Source organism: Castor canadensis, chromosome 18, assembly GCF_047511655.1.
Source record: "Castor canadensis chromosome 18, mCasCan1.hap1v2, whole genome shotgun sequence".
Classification (NCBI taxonomy): domain Eukaryota; kingdom Metazoa; phylum Chordata; class Mammalia; order Rodentia; family Castoridae; genus Castor; species Castor canadensis.
In genome coordinates this window covers 44280044-44290444 of record NC_133403.1, presented here as the reverse complement: position 1 = coordinate 44290444, position 10401 = coordinate 44280044, and the positions used below count along the sequence as shown (strand labels likewise).

General features: G+C 39.8%; 1 pseudogene; it reads right to left on the bottom strand.

Moving 5' to 3' along the window:
- Positions 1–2739: 2739 nt before the first annotated feature.
- Positions 2740–7201, bottom strand: LOC109700378 (succinate--CoA ligase [GDP-forming] subunit beta, mitochondrial pseudogene; annotated as a pseudogene).
- Positions 7202–10401: the final 3200 nt, after the last annotated feature.

Below are 10401 nucleotides of genomic sequence, written 5' to 3'. Positions count from 1 at the left end.
TTCCAATCAGAGAATATTTTCTAGAACAATTTGAATTGCTTTGAATTGTGTACCACAGTGGACATCCACCGAGAAAGAGAAAGACACACCCTCAGTCCTTAGCAATGTTGAGTTTCAGGTACATGTTGGCTAAAGCATATAATATTTTGCAGCTCCATGGGTGACAGGGTAAGTGGATGAACTCAGAGGAAGGAAATAGGAGAGTATGACCTTCCTCTCCCTGTAAAAACCAAGGGGGACCTTGTATGGTGGGTCACAGTATTTGTCACCATGCACTCATTCAATTCACAAAAATGTATTATATTTGCCATTGTCTTGCTCACAAGTAACTTAAACCTACTGGGGAGCGCAAGTCTTTATCTACATAGTGAGACAAGTGTCGTGATTGGAACTCTACTGAAAAACAAGCGGCTGACTTGGGTTGCAGGTGTCAGAGGTTAGAGAAAGTCTCCTATGAACCAGCTCAGGTACATTCAAGTGGGACTAGCAATAGATAGCAAGATGTGTATCAACAAGAGGCATGGCTGGAATATTGGAGAGCCACGTGGCCAAAATATGACCACTGTGACTGACTTCTGGAGAGAAATTCAGTCTCATTTTCATCAAAGGCAAGAAATAGTTGCAGAGAAAACAGGAATTGTCCCCCAAAATGGTAGTAAGTGCGGAAAAATCCTAATCCTCCACCTTATTTGCAGCAGGTTAAAATTATTGTAATTCGTGCTTGTGTTTGCTGTTCTGTTTCCAATGATCATGGTTTGAGAGATAGCCTAGGTTTCAACTCAGAAAGTTAGCAATTGAAAAACGTCACACATGTGGGTGGACTCACAAATTCACACAGCAGCAAGATTACTAAATGTGATATTCTCCCCCATGCAAGGGATGGCGTTCTCAGTGTGTGCTTAAATTGCCAAGCATTTAGGGATTATTCTTATATTTATTGATTTCTGATTTAATCACATAATAGATAATACTCCTTGCTTTATATTTCTTTAAATTTATTAAGGTTAGTTTATAACAAAAATGTGGTCTGTCTTTGCAAATGTTCTAAACATAATTGAAAAGAATGTGTGTGTTGTTCTGTGAGTGACAATTACCCCTGCTATGTTGATAGTTTTGATAAAGTTTGATAAGTCTGTACTGATCCATTCTCCCCGGTGCTGTTTACTACCAAAAGAGAAGTGCTGGCACCGACGTTTATCACAGCACTGTGCACAATAGTCAAGCTGTGGAAACAACCCAGATGCCCTACAACTGATGAATAGATTAAGATTTATATAAAATGGAGTTTTGTTCAGCCACATTCACATTTAAAGCAATTATTGATACTATTAAATTTATATCTACTATCTCATCATTTGTTTCCCATCTACCTCTTATTCACTTTGCTTTTACTCTTTTCTGTTGAATTTTAATATAGTGTCTTATTTATTCATTTTGTCTCCAATATTAATTTATCATTTATATCCTATGTTATATTTTATCTGGGTTCTACTAGGAATGTGTTTTTAAATAATCAAATCAACTCTTTATTAATAGCATTCTACTTTACGTGCATTACAAGAATCTTACAACAGTGTATTTCCAATCCCTTCCTCCTGTATTTGTGAACTTGCATACAGCCTAGCTTGATGTGTACTCTGTATGTGTGCTGTCATGTATGTCCCCATATAAATGCAAACAGTACATATTCACACAAGCAGCCATGCATGGATTGCACACACACAGAATAAGGTGGCACCAGTTATGCTTTAGACAAATATCCTTTATTGTTTATTTTTAGAGCTTATGAAGCACAAAGCTTTACTTAAATTTGTGTACAGATAAAAAAAATTCCAAACTTTAAACAAAAATCTGATTTAAAAATTTCCCACCACAAAAATGGACATTGTGGGAAAATGCCACATTCTTTCAATTTCATTTTCTCAGCTTTCTACTACACACTGGTAGATCTAGGGGTGGCAGGGTGTACAGAGATGAGAGAAGATTCTGGCCCAACAATTAGACCTTCCATGCTGTCTCCTCCTGAAATAAAATGACTTAATTACAGAGAGTTTCATAAAAACCAGCATTCATCAGTTTTGACATTAAAATGGAACCTTCCATTTCACAACCACAAGGAAGCCTTCTGGCTTTAAGTTCAGAGTGAGGCAAACAGTTAAATATTAAGGCAAATTGAAGAATACATGCATGATATATTAATCTGAAACTTCCATTGTAAGATACATTTTAGAATATTCATGATTTTCTAAGTGTGCAATAATTAGGAACTTGTAGAAACATTTACATTGTGTTAAACTTACTTGTGTCAAACTTATTAGCTGTACCCTTTTGGTAGTTAATATGTTAAATATAATCCCATCTGAGCTTTATTTAATGCCCTGTGATTTTTTTCTATTATAAAGGATTAGATGTCCACCAAATTTCTTGTAAATGAACCAGGGCTTTGTTTCACATTGTATATATATATATATATATATATATATATATATATATATATATATATACATTATTGTACACTAGTTGCCCACATAGACTGTTCCCCTAAGTTGGCAAGCCCTGCCTTCAGAGAAGGCTTTCCATGAGAAAAATGTGAAACTGTAGGGCTTCAGTTTCATATTGATAAAGACTGTATAAGTAAACCCAGATTTAGTAGGTCTGGGCATCTATGTGAGAAAATTCAGATGTCAGATTTTTCATACAGTAATTCTTGTGCATTCCCTCCCCTTTTGCCCAGAGAGGTCACCATTTCTTCACAGTGATGAGAGAACCATTCCTTGTCATGGGGACCAAGATGAAGCGTCCTTTCTTTGCCATGCTAGCCACAGCTTTCTTGGCTGCATCCTCCAGGTCCACTGCTGAATTAATGAGGAGTTTGCTGCTATTGAGGATCTTCTGAGCCTCTTGGACATTGGTTCCTTTAAGCTGGACCACTAGGGGCACCTTGAGTTCTGATGCCCTGGAGGCTTCTGGAGGACTTGGTGGTCCCAGTGGTAATGATCACACAATTACCACCAAAAATATTGACAAGGATGGCTTAAACTTTAGGATCAGATGTGAGCATTTGAATTTTTGATACACTTTAGCTTCCTTTATACCATCTCCATGATCCAAGAAGTTGGCTGGTTTCTCACCATTGAGGAAAATGATCACAAGAACCCATGGCACCATTCACAAAGCAGACAATGTATTTGTCCCATGTATTTTAGATCATATCTGGAGGCTTCAGTTTCAATAGGTGCATTCTCTGATTTGCCTTTCATAGCAAATACATCTTTTTGTCAGAATTCATCATTGTCATTAAAGTTTATCTTGTCATCAAAACAGACTTGTCCTTTTGGAGTTTCATCAAAGGGATTCACTATCACTTTAGTAACATCAATTTTCAGGAAGAAATTATATGGCTATTTAATTTGATCTGTAGCCTGGTCTTTCAAAGGCCCTAGGTCACCCAGATTTTCTGCCATCCACTTAGCCCAGTTGTCCTTTATCTGTTCAAAAAATGCCAATCTGCCCTTTCAAGATAAGTTTTGGACTGGAAGCCATTAACTCTTTGACGTCAAATCCTGCTGGTGACTGCTCACCAGCACAGAGACATTGCAGGACCAGTTCCTCAGAATGGCCAAAACAGGTTTTTCTGGAAATGTCCAGGCCTTCACCAACCATCACCTTGCTAATTTTCACACCTTCCTTTAGAGTTTGTTTATTGCCTGATTATAACCACACATCTATTTAGCCAGCTGTTTCATAGCTTAGGGTCTTTTGTTAAATAAACACCTCCTTTCAATCCACTATGAAAGACACATTTTCCTCTTCCTCCAACTAAGATCTGGGCTTTTAAAATAATTTCTTTTGCATTTAGTCCCTTACCAGACTCCAGAGTTTCATTGGCAACGTATAATTCAAAGAATCTGAAATCTCACTCTGTGCTCAGACCTCAACCTCTTGCTTTGGTATTCCTGAAGGTTCGGCCATCTTTTGGAGGTCAGCTGAGTTACCTTTGGCACCTGGCTACCAGGAGCTGGGGCCTCAGCACTGGACTTTGCTGAAATTTCAAGACCTGTATGACCATGGGGGACACCATCTAAACCAGGAACACAGTGGTCTAGCAAGCTAGACAATTACCTATAAGAATAGTTTTAAAATGTCATTTATGTTTCATGATTTTTTTGTAGATCTTCATTTCTCTCTGTGGATCTAACTTTGCTCTGCCGGGTACCATATGCCTTAAGTTTTCATTTAATTTGTTGCTTTGAGGGCTGATATATCTGACTTAGGTTGTGATTTTTGAAGATATCTTTCTTATCCTTATTGCTAGGTGTTGGTGGAAAACCTCTCTCCTGCTTTACTCATTTTGAGTTACCTTTAGTTTAAATGTCTGCACTATTCTATATCATTTTTACATCCATCTTTGCATCTTGCTCGTGTGTCTAAGATTCAGCTCTCAAACTTTCCTTACTCTGAAACAGAGTCCTAATTGTGTTTTACCAATCATTGCTAGTTTGCTGAATATAGGGTTTGCACAAACCCAGGAGGGCTTCACATCATCAGGAAGGGCAATTCTGGTATCATCCTAAATCCCTTGGGTACAATTACCACATTGGAAACAAGACAGCTCGGTGAATTTTACAGGCTGGCTTCTTTCACTAGTGGCCAGGTGCAAAACAATCTATTTCTGAAAAGATTGAATTAAAGATCACCCATATTCGTTCCTGAAGACTGACTCAAATGGATTTCTCGGGGGTGTGACCTCTCCTGCGGAAACAGACATGCTATTGAAATGGAAACATCACATTTCATTGGTCCCAAATTGCTGTTCTTCCTAATGCTTGAAATAGGAAAAAAGATGTGATTATTGAAAACCCAAAGGATGCTAACACATGACAGCAGTTCATACCTCGTAATAAGGAAAATTGGCTCGTGTTTACTTTTTTCCATAATCAGAGCTGTAAAACTGAGTGTGAGTCTACACTTACGAAGAATTAGATGTCGTCTTAATGTTCTGTTTTTCTATTTTTGTTTTATGAAGCCAGATTATAGGATATGCCTTTGAGGCTGAGCAGACAGAAAATTGATAATTAAACTTAGGTAGAATGTGTAGGGTAATAACAGAGATTCTTGGTACCTCTCGGGTAATGGAAATGGTGAATAGTCTTCTAAACTGGAAGTGCGAATTAGTCTAATTATTAACTAATTGTCTATTGAGGGCCAAACACCAATAAAAAGCAATGTTTGACAAGAGCTCTTCCACTGGAATACATTTGAGGGCAGTCTGGGCCATGTAGTGAGACCCTGTCTCAAACAAGAACAAGAACAACACAGAAAAGACAAGATATTAAAAAAGCTCACTATGACTTAAAAAACCTGACTTAATTAGATGATAAAAATGTAAATTACAGATGTTTAACAGGCGCAGTGTGTTGCTACTAGGCAGATGTGCAAGAAGATGTATCATCAGCAATGGTCAAGGCAGCACAGGTGTAGTATGGGTTGTCCAAAATGATTGGGTCCAGAAGTGTTTCAGATTTCAGGTTTATTCAGATTTAGTAATGTATGCATAAATGTAATAAGGGATGTCAGGAGTAGGACCCAAATCTAAACATGAAATTCATTTATGTTTCATATACACTTTATATGCACAGCCAGAGGTCACTTTATATGAAAAATTATAGCATCTCTAAGGTTTTCACTGCAACCTGTTTCATGAGGTCAGATGTGGAATTTCCCACTTGTGGCATCAAGATTGACACTCAGAGTTCCTGAAGCATGCTGGCAGGTGCCTGTTATCCAAGCTACTCATGCAACAGAGATCAGGAGGATTACACTTTGAGCCAGTTGGAGCAAAAAGTTAGTGAGATCCATCTCTACCAATAATCTAGACATGGTGGTGTGCACCTGCCATCCCAGCTATGCAGGAGGCATAATTTAGGAGGACTGTGGTCCAAGGTAGCCCCAGGCTAAAAAATAACTAATGACGAAGCACCAGGGATATGGTCAGGTGGTAGAGCACCTCCCTAGCAAAGTTGAGGACTTGAGTTCAAACCCCAATGTTGCCAAAAAAAATTCATATTTTGGAGCATTTCAAATTTTTGGTCTTCTGATTAAGGATGCTAAACCCTATGCTGAAAAATTAGAAATGGCTAAGTAGGAGAAATACATAAATAAAACACAGAAACATAGCAGACAATCCTTGGAACTGTTTGAAAGGATAAGGTAGAGCCACATACAAAAATGAAACCATCTGTGAGTCAGATTAAAATGACAGTGAATCACACAACCTTGTGTATCATAGCACAAAGCTACTTTTATTTCTGTGCATATGCTCTACATCAATTCGTAGAAAAAACACAGAAAGTAAGATCACCACACTGATTACTGCACTTAATTTGGGGGACTGCACTGAAGCTGGGGAGTGAAGTATTTGAATTTTTAGAATGAGAATATCCTTGCATTACTTGTGTGACTGGAAATAAAGTACAGAAAAGTAATGTTTAATGAGTCTCATTAGTTAGTTTTATCACTGTATTTTTAAAATGCTGTTAATCATATTATATTTTTAAGTATAGGACAATACTGACAATGAACTATAGTGGACATTTATTGTCTGTGTTTAATTGGATGGAATTAAAATATTGGGAGAAGCTCCATTTCAGTGTCAACATTGAGAGAGATTTGAAGGGCAATGGCAGAAACAGACTTTTTCTAAAATTTCTTTTTTCCCAGAGGGACTTTTTGTAATTGGCAGGTTCACGTCTTCTAGTCCATGGAGAGGGGCTTGGGTGATCATAAGGCAGAATGTGATTTTCCCATCAGGCTGCAGGTACACCAGTTGAGCAAGAAGGATCTGGGGAGTAGGGGAAATTGGGGGGATTATCAGAAGCAAACAAAGTTGCCGGACTCTGCAAGTGGAGGAAGCTCTTGGGACAAAAATAGTTCCTAGGAAGGGTTGTACACAGCAACCTGCAGGGGCTGCCTCCCCATCAAGTAAGGCTGTGTGTAAACAAACCTGGCACCTCTCCCGTTGTCTGCCTACTTTTTTTTTTTTTTTTTTTTGCTAATGAGTTCAGTTGGCCTCTAAGTAGAGTTGTCATCAGCTCTGGTCATTGTCCCTGCCCTGCAGCCACCTGCATCCTGATGGTGACTGATGCATCAAGGGACTTGTTAACATTTTGTTGAGTCAGTTACCTGGCATGCCCAAAGCCATACCAGCATTCTCACACTAGGGTTTTGAGATGATGTTGAATGTGTACCAGACTCTGACAGGAGTTTGAAGAGTAATTGACTTTTCAGGCATTACACAATGTAATTACAGGTTGAATCAGCTCTTCATGGGGCCATTATGCCATGGTCCCCATAGAGAGGACAGTTGGCTGATATCCTAATGCATCATTTACATTAAATAAAGTTTGGTAAAGGGCCAGTGATCTGGACCAGGCTTCTGCACTGGTCTCAGTGGACCAAACCAGTATTGAATTTAATTGCAGTAACTGAGATTTGGTTGGTTGCAGGAGGCCCCATAGTCATTTAACTAATTAGGATGTAGCCAAGTGACTGGTGGATTTACTAAGCCAAGGCCAATTAAATTGTTTTGTGTGCCTTGCTTCTGTGTTTCTGTAAATGCTGTTTGGTGGTGTTGTTGGCCTGAGTTCTCAGAACCTGTTCTGGCTCTGGGTACATCCAGATTTGTGCACCATGTCTTGCTTTGTTTTGTTTTGTTTTACTTTACACAGACCAAAGTTCTAAATTCTAAGGAGTTTTTAAAACAGATTTTGTGTTGTTTGCAGGATTTGAAGCAAGTTCCAGGGACCCCTGGGAGCACCAGGTAACCAGATATGGTGCCTCCTGAGCCCACCTTGCTCACTGCCCTAGCAACTCAGCACTTAATAAATTCTCTCTCAGATTCCAAGTTCCGTGGCTTTGTTCTTTGAGCTCTGTCTGTTTAGGCAAAATTTTGATCCAAACAGGGTTTGGGAGTTGAGAAGGAAACAGGACTGGGTCCTAAAGGTATAACTCTGATGGGGTCTGAGAAAAACTGAACTGGGCTCAGCAGGTGGTCAGGTAACTAGGGAACAGGGAATTGTGGTTCATCAGGACCCAGGGGGTCCAGCACTCCAGCTGCTGGTACTCCATCAGGGGTAGTTTTGATGTGAGAGACCGCCTAAACTTGGATTGGTACCGAGGGTCAGTTTGTGGTATATAAGGATGCACGGCCTCTGTGGTGTGTGGTAGTGGCTGTCTGTGTTGGCCAGAAGCTGACTAGGGCCTGTGTGGACCTCTTCCATTTGGAACTCTACCCAGTTTCATGGATAAGGATCCCTATATATTGAACCTTTTTTATAGAAATGGGTGAACCTTACCAGAAATAACTGGGAATTACCATGGCACCATGAGGAAAATTTTAATTTGGGAAGAATTCTTTATAGAGTAGATTAGAAAAAGAAGGATCAAAAAACCCCATGAACACAATGGGAAGCAATGGAGTAAGTTTTTACAGTGGCACACAGAGACTTTTAAGAGGCCAGTCAAGGAACCGAAAGAGTTGCTCCTAGAAGGTGAGCCCTTTGACCAAGTGGAGTTTGCTCTTCTGACCACCCTTAAAATCTGTTAAAATCTTACACTCAGAACAACAGCAGTCATGATCAATATATGGCTAAGGATTTGTCAGTAACTTGATCCAAATTCTCTGCATTCCTTGGTGGTCTTCTAAATGGTAGAAATCACTAAGAACACAGAACAAGTGTCCTTTGTTGGATGAGATGGAGTATCAATCAGTTACACTGAGATTAACAATGTCATTAAAATGGAGGAAGCTTCATGTACACCTGAAGAGCTCTGGGTGGAAGAAAGGCAGAACCCGCTGCCTCAGTGAGCTGTCCATCACCGGGTAAGGTCAGCAATGTGTGAAGCAAAACTTCATCAGGTCCCCACAGAATAGCCATGTAAGCACTCATATGACATGTGGCATTTCACAGCCAGTCAGAAAAGCACTCCCTGAGCAACACCAATCCAATCTTCTTTTTCCATCATCCTCTACTCACCAACCCCATATAGTGAGCTTGTTCTTAGGAGATGTGAGTAGGCTCAGTCTTCTTGAGGGCAGGCACCATGTGCATCTGTTCCAACTGAACGCCCCAGGGTCTCACACATGGCATGGATCCAGTACAGACCAGTTGACAGGTACTCAAAGCTTCACAGACTCAATGGTGTTAAGCTCTTAAACTGTAAAGATGGAACAAGATGCAACAGTGTAGGAAATATAATACATGGGCAGTGAAGAATGAAAAGTTCAGAGATGCGGATAATTTCGGAAAGTGAGTGGAGACGTCCAACGTCTCATCTATTTAAGCAAGACTTTCCTCATAATGAAGAGGAGAGAACGATGACATAGGTAACACTATCCTCAGAAGCCAAAGAAAGACCAATTAAACAAGAACTATTAATGATCACGAACAGGAGATGGTTCTGTCATGAATACCCAATGCCCTCCTGCTGCCAAAATGAGAGGTGCTGAGAACAACTTTGGAGGAAGTCGTTGGTTTATTTGCCTCTCTCACTATTAAGTTAGAGAATTACAAATCAAAGGAACCACTGGAGAGAAGGGATCAATAGCTAGTGGAGGAAACATGAAGGGAGACACAAGTTCTCCACACACTCTTCCTTCACTACAATTTCTAAACCCAAAGAAGGCCTGAGATAGGGTAGGAGAGAGCCATTCTCCAGATTCATTTTAGAGTTTGGATTTATTACCAAACTGAGATTGTTCTTGTGACTGAGAGGAAATGGAAAAATCTCTGAGATCTGTCTGCCGTTTCACCCACAAACCACCAGGCAACACTGGGTGCTAGACTAGAAGGGTACTGTGCCTGTCACCCAGGCCCTTCGACTCACTGTTTTCAAATAATGTTTGCTATGTTTCATCTCATTTTTTCTAGTGTAAATTATTTTCACGAGCCTGTAAATTTTCTGAAAAAAATATCTGTGGGGAAAAGGAAGAAGAACAGGGTTTCCCTTTGGTGCATTTTGTTGGGTCTGGGTGGTTCAATATCCCAGTATTGCTTTACAGATGAATGGGCAGGATAAATTGAGAAGAACAGAAGGTCGCAGAGAAATAGAAAGGATAATGGGAGAGTAGTGGTAAAAATCTGGGGACAATTCAAGGTCTTGGATCCTGGGGACTCTATCCCAGTGTCCCATTATCGTGAGGCCCATGCCCAGAGCTGCCCTTCAGTCACTGCCAAACTCTCAGACTTTGGATCATGAAGAAGAATTCAGGGTTGGTCTTTGTAACAGTAACATCATGCCAGATTATAGATTAGCTATATTCTGGAGACACTTTACTTCTCTGCTTATGAACTTGAACAAGACATGGAACAGATTAAAACAGATTCAGAGCGAGTTTTATTG